Source organism: Carlito syrichta, unplaced genomic scaffold, assembly GCF_000164805.1.
Source record: "Carlito syrichta isolate Samal-C Ts95f unplaced genomic scaffold, Tarsius_syrichta-2.0.1 Scaffold315490, whole genome shotgun sequence".
Taxonomy (NCBI): domain Eukaryota; kingdom Metazoa; phylum Chordata; class Mammalia; order Primates; family Tarsiidae; genus Carlito; species Carlito syrichta.
The window spans coordinates 1,344,485-1,361,538 of NW_007259586.1; positions in this window are offsets into that span (position 1 = coordinate 1,344,485).

Genomic DNA, 17,054 nt, shown 5'->3' on the forward strand with positions numbered 1-17,054 from the left:
TGCACTCCAGTCTGGGTGACAGAGTGAGACTCTGACTCAAAAAAAAAAAAAAGAAAGAAAAAAACTTTGCATTAAAAGCCTGGTTTATCCCTGGTACATTCTGGTTTACAAAAATAAAATATAATGTCTTCAGGGATTGGACCACACTGGGGGTAGTTCTGCTACCAACTGTTCTGACATGAGGTAATGCTTTCAATAAAACAATATTAACATCTATCAAATACTTGCTGTGTGCTGGGCTCCCTTACTCTATGTGTCAGGCACTATGGGATTGCATATGTATGGAGGAGCAGTTTGAATTCTGCAGGAATGTTTCATAGTTGTGTGTCCTTGTGTTACTATTTAGGTGCAGTGGCTCAGACCTGTAAGAGGGAGTTTTGGGAGGCCAAGACAGGAAGATTACTTGAGTTCAGGAATTCAAGACCAGCACAGGCAACATAGCGAGACATCACCTCTACAAAAAAACCAAAAAATAAGCCAGGTGTTGTGGCATATACCTGTAGTCTCAGCTGCTCAGGATGCTGAGACAGGAGGATCACTTGAGCCCAGGAAGTCAAGGCTGCAGTGAAAAAAAAAAAAAAAAAAAAAAAAAAAATATATATATATATATACACATATATATATGATGTATTCCATTTGCACATCTTACACAAACTGCTTAGGAGGCTGAGTAGTTTTAAATATTTCTTTAATACATTATCAGTAAAAACGTAAAGACAAGTATAAGTGCTTGATTTGCAACTTACTTGGAACCTGAATACAAGGTGCCCAAGCTTGCAAGATGAAAATGCTGGTTGCCAAATGCTTTTGTGCAGCAGAACTGGGTGAGACTCAGCCTAGATTAGTAGCAAGTTGACCTTTGCCAGTACTGCACATCCCACTGGGAATATGAAGAACATTATTGCCCTTCTCCCCAGAAAGATACACACATGATTTTGGGAAGTTCATAGGCCTCTAGAGCCTATCTATGAATTCCAGGTGAAGAATCCCTCTTTTTATTAGTGGCTCTAATACTTCTTTTTAAATATGTAATTATGTTTTAGTTCAGTAAAACACACCTAGCTCACCTATGCTGCCTGCTCTCAGTGGCCAGTAGGAATCTAATATCTGTGTGCCAGTATGTAAGACATTTTCATCCTACAAATATTTATCAAGTACCTAGCATGTTTTTTGATATTGTTTCTAGAAGGTGGTGATACAGATATAAACAAAGAAAACCAGGCCCTTGCTGTCACAGAGCTAAAATTCTAGGGTTGAGGCCAACAATAAATACAAAAGAGCAACATATGAAATAAAACAGAATGAAAAAGCCATGAGTGAATAAAACAGAATGAAAAAGCCAGCACAGGGAAGGCAGCCCTGGGAAGTCACTTGAACTGACACCTAAGTGGCAAGATGGCGCCAGCTGTATGAAGAACTTAGAAACTGTATGTCAAGGCAGAAGAAATAGCAAGTGCAACAACCCCAATACGTAAGAAATTTCTTGCTAAGGAATAAAGGACCAGAGTAGCTGGCACATAGTAAGTTAATACTGAATTTGAGGCCTCAATCCAGTAGCACACTAAGTTTAGTTTCTGGATATCAAATTTGAGTAAGCTTTACTAACTACTTAGTAACTAAATAGATTTTTAAGAACAGACTCTGGTTATGTGTAATAATGAAAATCTAGGAAAGCAAAAGTAAAAATTCAAGAAAGGATCAGCATTCTTTCTATGATTAAATATCTTACCAGAAAGACCTATGGGGCTTTAGATAACTTATTAGGAATTGCTGGGCTAAATGGCTCCGTGAAGGAGAGTCACAAAACTACTTCTATTAGCTGGAAGCTTGCATGCAGCAAATCTTAAGACCCTGCCTCTGCTGCTGCTTTTACTTAAAGCATTAAATCTTCGACATCTCTAAATTATATTCCAAACACGTACTTAACTTTTGGTGAAAAGGCAAAGTCTCATGCTTCCAGCAGCCATACTTCAAATTTGGGAAAAAAATAAAAGTAATTTCAGTTATGATGATAAGTCAGAACTCCAAAGGGCTTCCTAAAAATGCTTTTGGAAGGTAAGACTTTCTTGAGGACCCCAAAAAAAGAAAGAAAGAAAGAAAGAAAGAAAGAAAAAAATTAATTTGAAAAAACATCTGCAAAAGTTTTTGTCCTGCCTCAGAATTTCAGGAATGTCGCTATGATGGATTCTTCTTAGTGCAGATGAAATCAAGGGCAGCAAGAATAGAGATTTCTATCACTTCAAACAGCAGCCGTTTCACCACCGTCTAAGCAAAACATCACAAGAGCAGTGGTTCCCTGAAGGTTCTTGCTGTAAAATAATGCAAAAAGCTGGTGGTACTTAACTTTGAGTAATGATACATTTTTAACCCATATTGAAAGAACACAGAGATCTTTCAGTTTATTATTTAGTTTATTGAGTAATTTACTAGATGAAACGCATGAGCTGAATATCAAAGGAAGGAAAATTGAAGATTTTGTGCATCATCAAGGCATCACAGCTACAGGACAGAATAGAACAGAATAATACTTATTAAGCACTTAGAGACACGTGGAGAGATTAAAGGGTTAGCTCCCAGGGAACATTCCTGCAGCTTTTGTATAGTGTTTGACAAAGGACTTTCAAAAACCTTATTTTATTTGGTCCTCATAACAACTCTTATAGTTATCATCTTAGTCTTTGAGGTTGTAAGTAAAAGAAGCATGTCTTAAACATGTGTAAGCATAAAAGGGAATGTATTGACTTATATAAAGTATATTGCATTCAAGTCTGGTTAGATCCAGAAGCCAAACTATCTCTCTCTCTGTACCTCCTTCTGTCTCTCTATCTATATTATTTTTTTATTTCTGTGTCTTGGCTTTACTTTTTAAAAAATTTAGGCGAGGTGAAGTGGCTGACACCTATAATCCCAGCATTTTGGGAAGCCAAAGTGAGAGGATTGCCTGAGCTCATGGGTTCGAGACCAGCCCGGGCAACTTGACGAGACCTCGTCTCTACAATAGATCAAAAAATTAGCTGGGCATGGTGGTGCATGCCTGTAGTTCCAGCTACTTGGAAGGCTGAGGCAGAAGCATCGCCTGAATCCAGCAGGTCGAGGCTGCGGTGGCCATGAGCGTGTCATTGCACTACAGCCTGGGCAACAGAGTGAGACTCCAACTCAAAAAAAAAATTTAACATGTTAGTGTCATTTTCTCCTGTGCAAATGCCTTCCCACAGACAGCTAAAGCTTACGTTGTCCTTGTAGATTACAATTCCAGCTGAAGTAGAGATCAGGTCATATGGACAGAGTCTAACTGGTCCTCCTTTGGCCATGTGCCCTTCCCTCGAACCAATCTCTAGGAACAATGGAACAGCTTACCATCATTGACCAGGCTCGGGTCTGTGGCCATTCCAGTGGCCAGGTGGCAGATATGACTGAAAGTCCAACTAGAGTCACATGGAATTAGGGCTGGAGGTACTAGTTAAGCAATGGAAAGAGGAATGCTAAACTGACATAAGCCACAAATACACAGTGCCTATATTGTTAGTTCATTTTGCAGATAAAGAAACTTTAATGGTGAACTTGACCAAATTTAAAAATGTGTCAATGATAGCCTCAACTTTTTAACATAAGATCAAGCCTTCCATTTTATAAGATAGATGAGGTTTAGGCCAGGCTCGGTGGCTCAGCCTGTAATCCCAACACTTTGGGAGGCCGAGACGAATGGATTACCGGAGCCCGCGGGTTCGTGACCAACCCAGGCAACTTGGCGAGACCTTGTCTCTACAATAAATCAAGAATTAGCCAGGCATGGTACTGCACACCTGTAGTTTCGACTATTTGGAAGGCTAAAGGGGAAGGATCACTGGAGCCCAGCAGGTCAACACTGGGGTGGCCATGAGTGTGACACTGCACTCCAGCCTGAGCGACAGAGTGAGACTCCAACTTAAAAAAAAAAAGATAGATGAGGTTTAAAATGTACAGTAACACAATGAATTAAACTCACATAAAGTCAAAATGTCTGTTACAAGACCCTTCTCTGAGAGTCAGTCTTATTTAGAGGACAAGAAGAGTGTATATCTAAAGGAAGAAAGATAAATTCAGTAAGAAGAATTACTTGAGTCCTTGTCATTCCCTTTCTAGACTGCAAACTTTTTGAAGGAAAAATCTGTGACTTCCTCTCCTTTATCCCCTGCAAGGCTTGGCAAAAGATAGCACACAGTCGTAAAGCAAGCCAATTAAAGAGAAATAAATTAGCACCCTTTGCTTGTTCTCCTTCCCTGGTAAATTGATTTGAGTTCAACACATCACCTTCAATACTATGTCCATCTGATAGACAGGACTGATCTTCTACATTGACAGAAACTGAAGCTGTTTAGGGCTCGAGAGCAGGGCAAATAACCTGCAACCATGAATTTATAGAATACTAGAGCTGAGTTCTAAATATCATATGATTCAACTCCCCTATTTTTATGTATCAGAGAATGGATACCAGAAAGTGCATACTAAGCCCAACATTTGCCAGGGGTGGGGATGTGGAGAGTGATAGGGATATGTGGAGAGTGATAGGGATACTGTCCTTGATCTTGAGTCACCACTCCATGCATAGTTACTTTTCCTAATGTTGGACACTTAGACTCCTGTCCAACCTCTGGGCACTATGAGTTTTTGTGTATTCTGTTTTTCAAGATTGAAAGGGGATGCTGGGCACAGTGGCTCACACCTGTAATCCCAGGACTTTGAGAGGCTGAGGTGGGAGGATTGCTTGAGCTCAGGAGATCAAGACCAGCTTAAGTAACATAGCAAGACCTTTCTGTACAAAAAAAAAAATCAAAAAATTAGCTAGGCGTGGTAGTGTGTGCTTATAGTCCCAGATACTTGGGAGGCTGAAGTGGGAGGATTGCCTGAGCCCGGGAGGTCGAGGCTGCAGTGAGCCATGACTGTGCTGCTGCACTCCAGCCTGGGCAACAGAGTGAGATCCCAACTCAAAAGAAAAAAAAGATTGGTGGGGAGAAAAGGTAAGTTATACACTATCTCCGAGAAAATAAAACTGAGTCTTGTATCACAGTATACCAGTTATTCCATACTCTTTTGATAGTTTTCTCATTTTTCTAACAATTATTCAGCCCCTCTTCCCAGGATTTGCTTATGACGTCCAAAGAAGTGAATTAGTTTGCTTCAAGTTCACAAACTAACTAGAGGTCCTAGGCTTCTTGAATGCTAGTCTGTTGTTCCCTACCACCCCCCACTACCAACACCACCAACTCTCACTGTCTCACTAGTATCTGAAGATAAAACAGACCCAATTTCCCCAAAGAACTTGTGGTACAGTTTTTTAAATATACACAGAAATTGACCCTCCTGATCTTGAAGCTTGAAACTTACATTGTCTTATCTGAGTTCCTTTCTCAGGAAACCGACCCTCAGACCTATAATATCAAGAAACTCACCAGATCACTGCATCCAGACAAGAAGATGCCAAGTCCCTCTCTAATTCCTGTGTACCAAATCCTCTTCCTTACTTCTCTCTGATTTCTGATTTCTACATTCCTGGCCCACTACATAAACCCCTGACTTCAGTGGGACAGGGAGATGGATTTGTGGCTAAACCTTCCGTTTTCCTCTGTATCACCCAAATAAAACAACTTCTCTGGCAATACTCGTTTTCTCAGTCATTGGCTTTCTCTGCAGCAAGCAACAAGACCTCAACTGAATCCCTGGCATTCTGTGACAAAGATGGCCGTCCAAGAGTCTGGGGACTAAGCCATTCACACCTCTCTCTCAGAAGCCCCTGTATTATCTATGGCTGCAAAACAAATCATTCCAAAACTAAGAGACTTAATAAATATATATTATCTCACAGTTACCATAGGTCAGGAATTTAGAAGCAGCTTAGCTGTGTTCAGGCCAAGGGTTTCTCATGAGGCTGCAGGCAAGATGTCAGCTAGTACTGCAGTCACCTGAAAGCTTGTTGGGGGCTGGAGAATCTGCTTCCAGGATGGCTCATTCACACAGCTGGCACATTGGAGCCAGGTGTGGAGGAAAGCCTCAGTTCCTCACTGTGTGGGCCTCTCCACAGGCACTTGAGTGTCATCGCAACATGGCAGTTGGCTTCCCCTAAGATGGACAATCCATGAGACTGAAATACAAGTGACAATGTCTTTCATGATATAGTCTCTGAAGTCACTGTCACTTCTATTGCTCCAACAAACTGACCTGATACAAGGGCACGAATACTAGAGGCATGTATCACTGGGGGCATCTTGAAGGCTGGCTACTATGGCCTCTGTACTATAATTACCTTCAGCTTGTAAACCCTTCTGTGGCAGACCCAGTTACCACCATTATCATTTTCCTTGCTGGAAGAACCCTGGTTTTGTTCAGGTATTAGAAAACCCTTTTTCCAGGAGTCAGCAAACTATGGCCTGTGGTCTGTTTTTGTATAGTCCATGAGCTAAGAATTGTTTTTACATTTTTAAAGATTGTAAAAATTGAAAGAAGAATGTGCAACACAGACCATATATGAAACACAAAGCCTAAAATATTTGCTATATGGCCTTTTACAGAAAATTTACTGATCCCTAGTCCAAGTCACTGATGGTAATTCCATTCTAAACTTTCCCTGAAGAGTATAAAAATGGGCAGGTGTCCCAATTCTGACTTGTAGATACAAGAGGAAGCCTACTAAACACTGGGGAGCTTATGGAAAGGATCTTTCTCTCTAATAAGAAAGAACTCCCTGTCTTGGGAGTTGTTTGGTGAGAATGGAGCTGTGGCAGCTATTTTGCAAATGTGGAGGGAAAACCAAAAATATTCTGGAAAAGCTCACCCAGATACCTGACCTTGTTGAGTCCAATTAAACAGTCCTAAAACAACTTACTTGTAGATCTTTCTTATAGGAGAAAATTAAAAGAATCTGTAAGACATTCTTTGAGTATTTTCCAACTTGTAGTTGGAAAATTTCTAAATGATATATACTCGTTCTAGACAGTGAACTTCTAGAGGACAAAAGTCCTTGTTTGCCATAGAATCCCTTATTTTTACAGTAAGGCCTGTCATAGAATTAAGCCTTAAGTACTGGTTGTTTAAATCAGGGTTTCTCATCCCTAGTACTACTGACATTTTGGGCCAGATAATTCTTTGCTTTGAGAACTGTCTCGTGCACTGTAGGATGTTAGCAGCACCCCTGGCCCATACCCACTAGATGTTACTCACATCTCTTCCCCCAAGTTGTAACAAATAGAATGTTCCCGACATTTCCCAATGTTCCCTAAAGGACAAAATCACCTCTGGTTGAGAACCACTGTTCTAGATGAATAATTATTAGGATATTAACGTCTAGTGTAAATTACTTGTGTCAAACTTCAGATTCAACGTTGGGTTCATTCAGGCTTTGGTCAAGGTAGAGAATGCCTTGGAGACAATGGACATGTTGAGAGGTGAAATGGGATCAGAAAGATAATTGAAGAAGAGAGTGGGTGCTATCGAAATCTCAGCTCTGTCTCAGGCTGGCTGGGCCCAGAGAGAACCACTCCTATCTCCTCTGCAGGTCCTATCTGATGGTGTAGAAGTTATGAGAACATAATGAGAATAATTTGTTGATCTGTCTTAGACAAAATAGTCCTAGGGACCACAAAGGGCCAGACAACAAAGATGAAGGAAATGTGATCTTGCTGATGGTGTCCAGAGAGTCTAGAGAACCAGTAGTCCTTTGGTGAAAAGGTTATGACAAAGGACAGGAGAGGAAAAAGATTAGAAGATAGCACATGAAAGTGGTTGAGAAAACAAAACCCAGTAACGAGAAAAATAGACTGATGTTTCAGAGTGGTTCCCTGCAATGTGCCTATCTCTTTAGAAATGACAACAGAAAAGTTTCCATCAAACTGTTTTCTGTCAAATGCTGGCCCCTGACAGACTGTGGCATATGGATGTGCTTTGTCTTTTAAGTCATTGAGATTCTTCTCACTCCACCAAAAGGTGACTGTAATTATGGCAGTAAATGCCTCTCAAATAACAGCTTTCTTCCTCCTTCAAAGAGTGAACATTTTAACAAGGATGTTGAGGACACCACAAGGAAATATGCACAGCAGGGTTTCTTGGAAGACAAACTAGAGAATGCAGTTCACTATTCAGAAAGAAGCCTGATTTCCTAGAAAGAGTCAGGAGCAAAAAAAAAAAAAACAAGGCCGAGCTACAATGTAAGCTGGGCCCTTGCTCTGTGGCCTCCACCTCTCTGAACCTTAGTTTTCTCATCTGTGGATTGGGGTTACTTTGTGAAGATTAAACAAGAACATCTATGTAAAAGAGCTTTCACAGCTTCACCTCCATAAGCAAGGAATATTATTATCCTCATACCCCTATAATTCATGTCTTTCTGTAGAAAGTGAGAAGCCAACTGACTGCTTCTGCAAGGCTCATGCTATGTGTTCATGCACCCAATATTGGTCTTTAGATACTGCATTAGTGTGCATTAGTGTGATGCATAAGTGTGATGCTCAGTCTCTTCTTGAAATCCTTCTATGTGCCCGTTGTCCCATCCTTAACTCGGATTCCAAAGACCTTCACAATCCAGCCCTTCTCGTGGCGCTAGCCTTGAGTCTTGTCATCCATGGGCTATCTAGACTTTAGCCATCTCTGAGTACTTACAGTTTGCTGCATGGACCACTGTCTCTCCCTTCCAGGCCCTGATACATGGGCACCTTTGGCACAGAATGTTTCCTTCTTGCCCAACTCTTCACCTAACTTCTGCTTTTTCTTCAAGCCCCCGGTGAGAAGTCACTAACTCTGTCATAGGCTGAAATGTGTCCTCTACCCCCGACCAAGTTCATATGTCAAAGTGCTAACCACCAGTACTTCAGAATATGATTCTATTTGGAGACTAGGCCTTTAAAGAGGTAAGTATGGTAAAATGAGGTTATATGGGTGGGCCCTCATCCAATAGGACTGATGTCCTTAGAACAAGAGGACATTTGGACCCAGACACACACAGAGGGAAGATCATGCGAAGACACAGGGAGAAGACGAGCCAGGAAAAGAGGCCTTAGAAGAAACCCAATCCTGCCTACACCTTGATCTTGGACTTCTAGGATGCAGAACTGTGAGGAAATACATTTCTGTTGTTTAAGACATCAAGTCTTCAGTACTTTGGTATGGCAGCCCAAGCAAACTAATACACTCTAGAAGCCTTCTGTGAATCCCCCAACACAGTTATGATGCTCTCACAGCATCCTTCATTTTTCTTTGCAATACACATATCATATGGAATTGTCTCCTTTTTACATCTGTCCCTGTCTTAGTGTACGGGTTGGTGGAGTGGCTCGAGAGGAGGACAACTGAAGGTCCTAAAGTCAGGGACTGTGTATCTCTGCATCATCAATGCCTACCTAAATACCTGGCATATCAAAGACATGCAGTATGCTTTTCATAGATGGATGGATGGATATGAATTTTAAAATACTGTGTTAGTTTATATCAGTTATCCCGATAATTTTGGCAAACAAAAACTCTCACTAAAGAAAAGAATTTGGAGCAGCATTTTTCTAGTTTATACAAATTCCTAAATTCATTAACTTCTAATAGACATATCTATACCTTGACCAGGCTCAAGTCTGTAATCCCAGCACTTTGGGAGGCCGAAGCAAAAGGATTACCTCAGCCTGTGGGTTCGAGAATAGCCTGGGCAACATGGTGAGATCCTTGTCTCTACAATAAATCAAAAAATTAGCCGGGCATGGTAGTATGTGCCTGTAGTTCCAGCTACTTGGAAGACTGAGGCAGAAAGATTGCCTGAGTCCAGCAAATCGATGCTGGGGTGGCCACGAGTGTGCCACTGCACTCCAGCCTGGGCGACAAAGTAAGACTCCACTCCCCCAAAAAGAAACATCTATACCTCATAAGATCTATATAGTCATAGATTCCAAATATTCCCCAAACTTGATCTTAGACTCATTAGTAATCAAATAAAAAATTCCAGTGTATTTTCTTTTATTTTTCTTGGTTCTGTGGCGATTTCTATACCACATTTCCCATGGGAGTCAGGGTCAATGGTGGTGGGAGGGAAGATAGAAGAAAAAAGAAAGAAGATTCCTTATATAATTTAGCAAACCAAAATCAAATATCCAACCTTGGTCCATCCTGTTGCAGCTCAAATCCATTTATGCCAATTCCATAAAAAAAGCAGTTGGCCACTATTTTCCATGCAACCATCAATCATAGAGTAAATTGACATTTTAAGGGAACAAGTCCAAGATTAGAAAAGTTCTTTTCAAAAAATGGAATCCAGCTGAGCTCGGTGGCTCAGCCTTTAATCCTGCGCCTTTGGGAGGCTGAGGTGAGTGGATTGCCTGAGCTCGCGGGTTCGAGACTTGCCTGGGCAACTTGGCAAGACCTCATCTCTACAAAATGAGCCGGGTGTGGTAGCGCGCACCTGTAGTTCCAGCTACTCGGAAGGCTGAGGCAGAAGGATCTCTGGAGTCCAGCAGGTCGAGGCTGCAGTGGCCGGGAACAGCCACTGCACTCCAGTCTGGGTGACAGAGTGAGACTCCATTAAAAAAAAAAAAAATGGAATCCTGGCCGGGCTCGGTGGCTCAGCCTGTAATCCCAGCGCTTTGGGAGACCGAGGTGAGAGGATTGCCTGAGTCCATGGGTTTGAGACCCACCTGGGCAACTTGGCGAGACCTCATCTCTACAATAAATCAAAAAATTACCCGGGTGTGACAGCACGTGCCTGTAGTTCCAGCTACTTGGAAGGCTGAGGCGCAAGGATCGCCTGAGCCTAGCAAGTCGACGCTGGGGTGGCCGTGAGTGTGCCACTGTACTCCAGTCTGGGTGACGGAGTGAGACTCCAACTCAGAAAGAAAAAAGGAATCCTGATCTATCCTTTTAGTAACTGAAGTCTCCCAATAATACCCAGACTAAATTAGCTTATTTGATATTTGGATATCAAACCATTGAAAGCTGTGACAGCCAGAGAGAACAATTAACAAGGGAAGGAAAATGAAGAGTTCTCAAATACATTCAGTTTTGTCAACTTTGTCAGCTAAGTGTTCCCTTTAATCACTATTGATTTTCATCATAGTGTAATAACCTAATATGTCAATTGAAGTTTTGTCACAGATCATTGTGCACATGGAATAATTGTAGTGCAGGGGAAGAGAGGCAAGGTGTATTGGGAACAAATACATTCTTTTACACGTTTGTGTCTGATTTTTTTTTTTTTTGAGTTGGAGTCTCACTTCGTCACCCAGACTGGAGTGCAGTGGCACGCTCATGGCCACCCCAGCATCACCTGCTGGGCTCCAGCGATCCTTCCACCTCAGCCTTCCAAGTAGCCAGAACTACAAGTGTGCTCTACCATGCCCAGTTAATTTTTTGATTTTATTGTAGAGACAAGGTCTCACCATGTTGCCAAGGCTGATCTGGAACCCGCAGGCTAAGGCAATCCTCTTGCCTCGGCCTCCCAAAGTCCTGGGATTACAGGCTTGAGCCACCTCGCCCGTCCTGTGTCTGATTTTATTTTTTTGAGTTGGAGTCTCACTCTGTCGCCCAGACTGGAGTGAAGTGGCCGCTCCCAGCCTCGACCTGCTGGGCTCCGGCGATCCTTCCGCCTCGGTATTCCAAGTGGCTGGAACTACAGGCGCGCGCTACCACGCCCGGCAAATTTTTTTTGATTTATTTTAGAGATGAGGTCTCGCCAAGTTGCTGGGGCGGATCTTGAACCCGCGGGCTCAGGTAATCCACTCACCTCGGCCTCTCAAAGGCGCGGGATTACAGGCTGAGCCACCGAGCCCAGCTGTGTCTGATTTTTAAAACTCTTTTTGCTTGAACAGAACTTTATTTTAATCGAATTGATCAGTCATCCTGACAGAGTTTGGGCTCCAAGCATCAGCTTCAGAAGCAGTACTTTTACCCATTGACTCTTTGGAGTGGTAGAGAAATGGGGGACAGAACTGATTTGACAAATCAAGTCAATAAAGTCACCTGACAAGTGTCATTATTAATATTTTATAGATGTAGCATAGGACTTGCTTGGAGTTGAGAGAATCGGGGCCAAGACCCATTTTTTGTCACTTACTACATTTCTCAAGCCTCAGTTTCCTCGTCTGTTAGAATGGGACTTCATGAAAGATGCTTGCATGATCCTGCCTTTCATGGTTGCCAGGTGACCCAAACAAGCTAATGGCATGGCTTCTGAGGGTTTAAAATGCACCAACAACTAAGGTATTTTAGCCTTCCCTGGTCACTGAAAGATATCTTTAACTTAAAAACACTGTAGTAGCCAGGCGTGGTAGCGCGCGCCTGTAGTTCTGGCTACTTAGAAGGCTGAGACTGAAGGATCGCTGGAGCCTAGCAGGTCGACGCTGTGGTGGCCGTGAGTGTGCCACTTCACTCCATCCTGGGTGATATAGTGAGACTCCAAAAAAAAAAAACCCTGAAGGATCCTGCAGCCTCTTCGAATAAATGCCTGGAACTAGTCTCTCCTGAGATTTACCAATCCTGGCTAATGAAATAGAAATTAAACACCAATTTCCATGGGAGGAAAATCAGATTAATGTGGTGGTGCTTTACCTGAATATTAATTATGAATTAGGAGATCCCATTACAAGACTGTGGTAGGGCATGCTTTACTGGTTCATCAATAAAGGAGCCCATGCTAATGGCCTGGCATAAAACATCCTCTGAGGAATCAGCCCAGGCTTTTTTGCCTGAGACCATAAACTCAAAATAATTTACACGGTGCAAAATCTATTTTCTTCCAGTGTGTAAAACAGTAATGAGAAACATCAGGCTTGGTAGAAAAATTGGGATTTAAAAGGTCACGAATGCTTATATCTTCCCTTTCTTCATTAAAGTCAAAGTTACATATAATTGTCAGGTTTAGACTTCCCTAGAAGGAAAAAATATATTTTTTTTTTTTTTTTGAGTTGGAGTCTCACTCTGTCACCCAGACTGGAGTGCAGTGGCTGCTCCCGGCCACCGCAGCCTCAACCTGCTGGGCTCCGGCGATCCTTCTGCCTCAGTCTTCCAAGTAGCCGGAATTATAGACATGCGCTACCACGCCCAGCTGATTTTTGATTTATTGTAGAGATAAGGTCTCGCTGCCCAGGTGGGTCTCGAACCCTCGGGCTCAGGCAATCCACTCACCTCAGCCTCCCAAAGGCGCAGGATTACAGGCTGAGTCACCGAGCCCAGCTAAAATATAAATTTAAAAGACTTTTGCACAGGGCCTTTGAAGTAAGGTATATGTACATGGCCTCCATGTTTGCCAGCCTGTGGGTCAAAGGTTCACTCCCGAATCCTGCCAACTCTCATCTCCTAAAGCAGGCTGTGGGCCTCACCATGTCACAGTATGTCCTTGCATCCTGGCCTCTTCTTGGACACCACTGCCCAGCAGCTATGTGAGGAGGGCTCCAGACTCCATATCTTCCCCAATGCTTCCATGAGTACATGGCAGCTCTATCACTGCTGTGATGTCCCTCAGCACCTCCCATCCTCCATGCTGTCCCACATTTCAGCATCAGAATGGAAGAAGGTCGACAATGCTGTTGAACCTGGTCACTTGGGTCCCAAAGCATCCTCCTGGTTCAGAGTCTCCAGTCTTTTCAGGAACTACTTTAGATCTTAACTCTGTCTCTTCCCTTCTTTGAGACTAAAAGCCCATTCATCAGACAAGGTTGGGTGACAAATTCTTTATTGTCCTCATCTTTCCCTTCACCCTCTGTTTGTCTGCAAATAGATAAATAAATCCTTATTGGCTGGGCTCGGTGGCTCAGCCTGTAATCCCAGCACTTTGGGAGGCCGAGGCAACTTGGCAAGACCTCGTCTCTACAATAGATAAAAAATTAGCTGGGCATGGTAGCAAACGCCTGTAGTTCTGGCTACTTGGAAGGCTGAGATGGAAGGATCGCCAGAGCCTAGCAGGTCGAGGCTGCGGTGGCCGGGAGCATACCACTGCACTCCAACCTGGGCAACAGAGTGAGACTCCAACTCAAAATCAATCAATCAATCAATCCTTATTTTCTTGTAGCCAATAAAACAAATCCACCTTATATAACAGCTTGTGAACTGAATGCCTATGAGAATCACTAGCCCATAATCAAAAAGAGGGACAACACCAAGTGCTGGTGAGTTTGTACAGAAGTTGGAGCCCTCCTGCATAGCTGCCAATGTAAAATGGTACAGTCACTTTGGAAAACAGTTTGGCAGTTTCTCAAAATATGAACCATACATGTACCATATGACCCAGCAATTCCTCTTCTACATATGTACCCAAGAGAATTAAAACCATAAGATCCACATAAAAACTTGTACTCATTTATGGCAGTATTGTTCATAATAGCCCCCAAATGAAATAACCCAAATATCCATCAGGTGATGAATGAACAAATAGCATGGTGCATATGCATACAACGGAATATTATTAAGCTATAAAAAAAGAATGAAATACGGATACATGCCACAACCCTAAACATATGCTAAGTGAAAGAAGCCGGACATAAAGACCGCATATTGTAGGGTTCTATTTACTTATGTGTTTATTTTTTGAGTTGGAGTCTCATTCTGTCGCCCAGGCTGGAGTGCAGTGGCATGCTCACAGCCACCATAGCTTCAACCTGCTGGGCTCGGGAAATCCTTCCGCCTCTGCCTTCCAATAGCAGGAACTACAGGCACGCACTCCCATGCCTGGCTAATTTTTGATTTACTGTAGAGACAAGGTCTCGCCATGCTGCCCAGGCTGGTCTCGAACCCCTGGGTTTAAGCAATCCTCTCCCCTCAGCCTCCCAAAGTGCTAGGATTACAGACTTGAGCCACTATGCCTGGCCAGGATTCCATTTATATGAAATTTCCAGAACAGGCTAATTCATAGAGACAGAAGGTACAATGGTAGTGACTAGGGGTTGGGGGAAGGGAGGAATGGTGAGTGACTGCTAATGGGTATGGAGTATCTTGGGGCTTTTGCTTTATTTTTTTCCAACTCTTTTGAGTTGCATGTATTTAGGGTGTACAATGTAATGTTTTGATATGTGTATATACTGCAAAATGACGACCACAATCCAGTTAAGGGGTGTCTTTTTGCAGTAAAGAAAATGCTTTGGAATTAGTGGTGATGGCTACACAATTCTGTGAATATACCACACTTTAAAAGATTAATTTTATGATATGTGAATTATATCTCAATTTTTTCAAAACATTCCCTTAAGTAAGAAATGGAGAAAAAGAAAGGATCACCAGCTCTCCAATTCCTTCCAGCAAAACCAGACGTGGCCGCAGCTGACATATTCCACTACACTTACCAAGGACTGCAGTAAAATTGGAAGTATCAAAAAGGCTGCCTTGGCCTTAAATACTTCCCCACCTACTTGCTGATGCCTGAAATTCCACTGTGGAGCTGCATTCTTGTCTAAGTATTCTAATACTTTGCTTCCACTCTCCACATTCACGAGGCACTCTCTGGGGCCTATCTTATCTGTACATGAAGACAAGTATAGCCCAATACTTTCACCCCTCAGGTGGTATCAGACTATAATGGTTTGAGGGAAAGAGTGACAAAAAATATATCTGTATATTCTGCATTTTTTCTGAAATCAGAGGTTTTTCATTCTCCTTTTCTGAATAGGAGTTTTGAAAGATATCAGCCATGCATATGACACTTATTTTATAGAAAATTCAATGGAACTAGTAAATGTGATGTAGTTATTTGACTGTCCAGTACTTGCTTTGATGGAAGGCTTCATCTATGTGCCGGATATCGGGCTCTGAGTCACCTAGAAAAGGACATCTTATTTATTTGCTTGTTTGTCTGTTTGTTTTTAGAGACAGGGTTGCACTCTGTTGACCAGGCTGGAGAGCAGTAGCATGATCATAGTGCACTGCAGCCTCAGACTCCTGGGCTCAAGCGATCCTCCTGCCTCAGCTTTCTAAGTAGCTAAGACTACAGGCATGAGCTACAATGCCCAGCTAATTTTTTTGTTTTTATAGAGATGGGGTCCTTCTTGCCCAAGCTAGTCACGAACTTCTGGCCTCAAGCAGTCCTTCTGCCTCAGCCTCCCAAAGTGCTGGAATTATAGGCATGAATCACCACACCTGGCAGAAGGGACATTATTGATTTAAAAAGAAAAAGAAAACATGGATTTTGGAGTTGAAACGCCTTGGCTTGAAGTTCAGCTCTACCACATGACTGAACAAGTTAAGCTTTCTGTGCGATTTCCTCCCCTGTCAAATGAGGATAACAATAGTACCTATCTCACAGTACAATTGTAGAAACTAAATGAGTTCATACATACAGAGCTTTTGGAACATTGTCTAGCATATATTAAGCAATAGCTGCTGTTTCTGAGGACGGTCAGGGAACTGCCCTGCTCTCTGTTGTATCTTTTCCATGGAAGACTGTTGGGAAGGTCTCAGAGGCCCGAAGCTGAGGTGAAGAGGTGACCTCCTCTCCCCCACCACCTTCTTCTCTCCTATCCCTGATGCCTGTGTTTTTTTGAGTTAGAGTCTCACTCTTGTCGCCCAGACTGGAATGCAGTGGCACACTCACAGTCACTGCAGCTTCGACCTGCTGGGCTCAGGTGATCCTTCCACCTCAGCCTTCCAAGTAGCCAGAGCTACAGGTGCACACTACCACATCCAACTAATTTTTTGATTTATTGTAGAGACGAGTTGCCCAGGTTGTTCTTGAACCTGTGGGTTAAAGCAATCTCCCCAAGTTGCCCAGGTTGTTCTTGAACCTGTGGGTTAAAGCAATTCCCACACCTCAGCCTCCCAAAGTGCTGGGATTACAGGCTTGAGCCACCCTTCCCGGCCCACATCTTTCTTTATAAACAAAAGAAACAGATATCGGTACTATTTTTAGCACTTTTGGCCAGTATGATAGAACACTCTTAAGCAGTCATCAAAACTAACCTTCCCATATTGTGCCCCATCACCCTATATCACGTTGCTAATTTCTCCACACTTTTCCCTCTCTGAAGCTATCTTGATCATATACTTGTTGGAATGTAGAGTTGTTTTTTTTTTGTTTTTTTTTGAGTTGGAGTCTCACTCTGTCGCCCAGACTGGAGTGCGGTGGCCGCTCC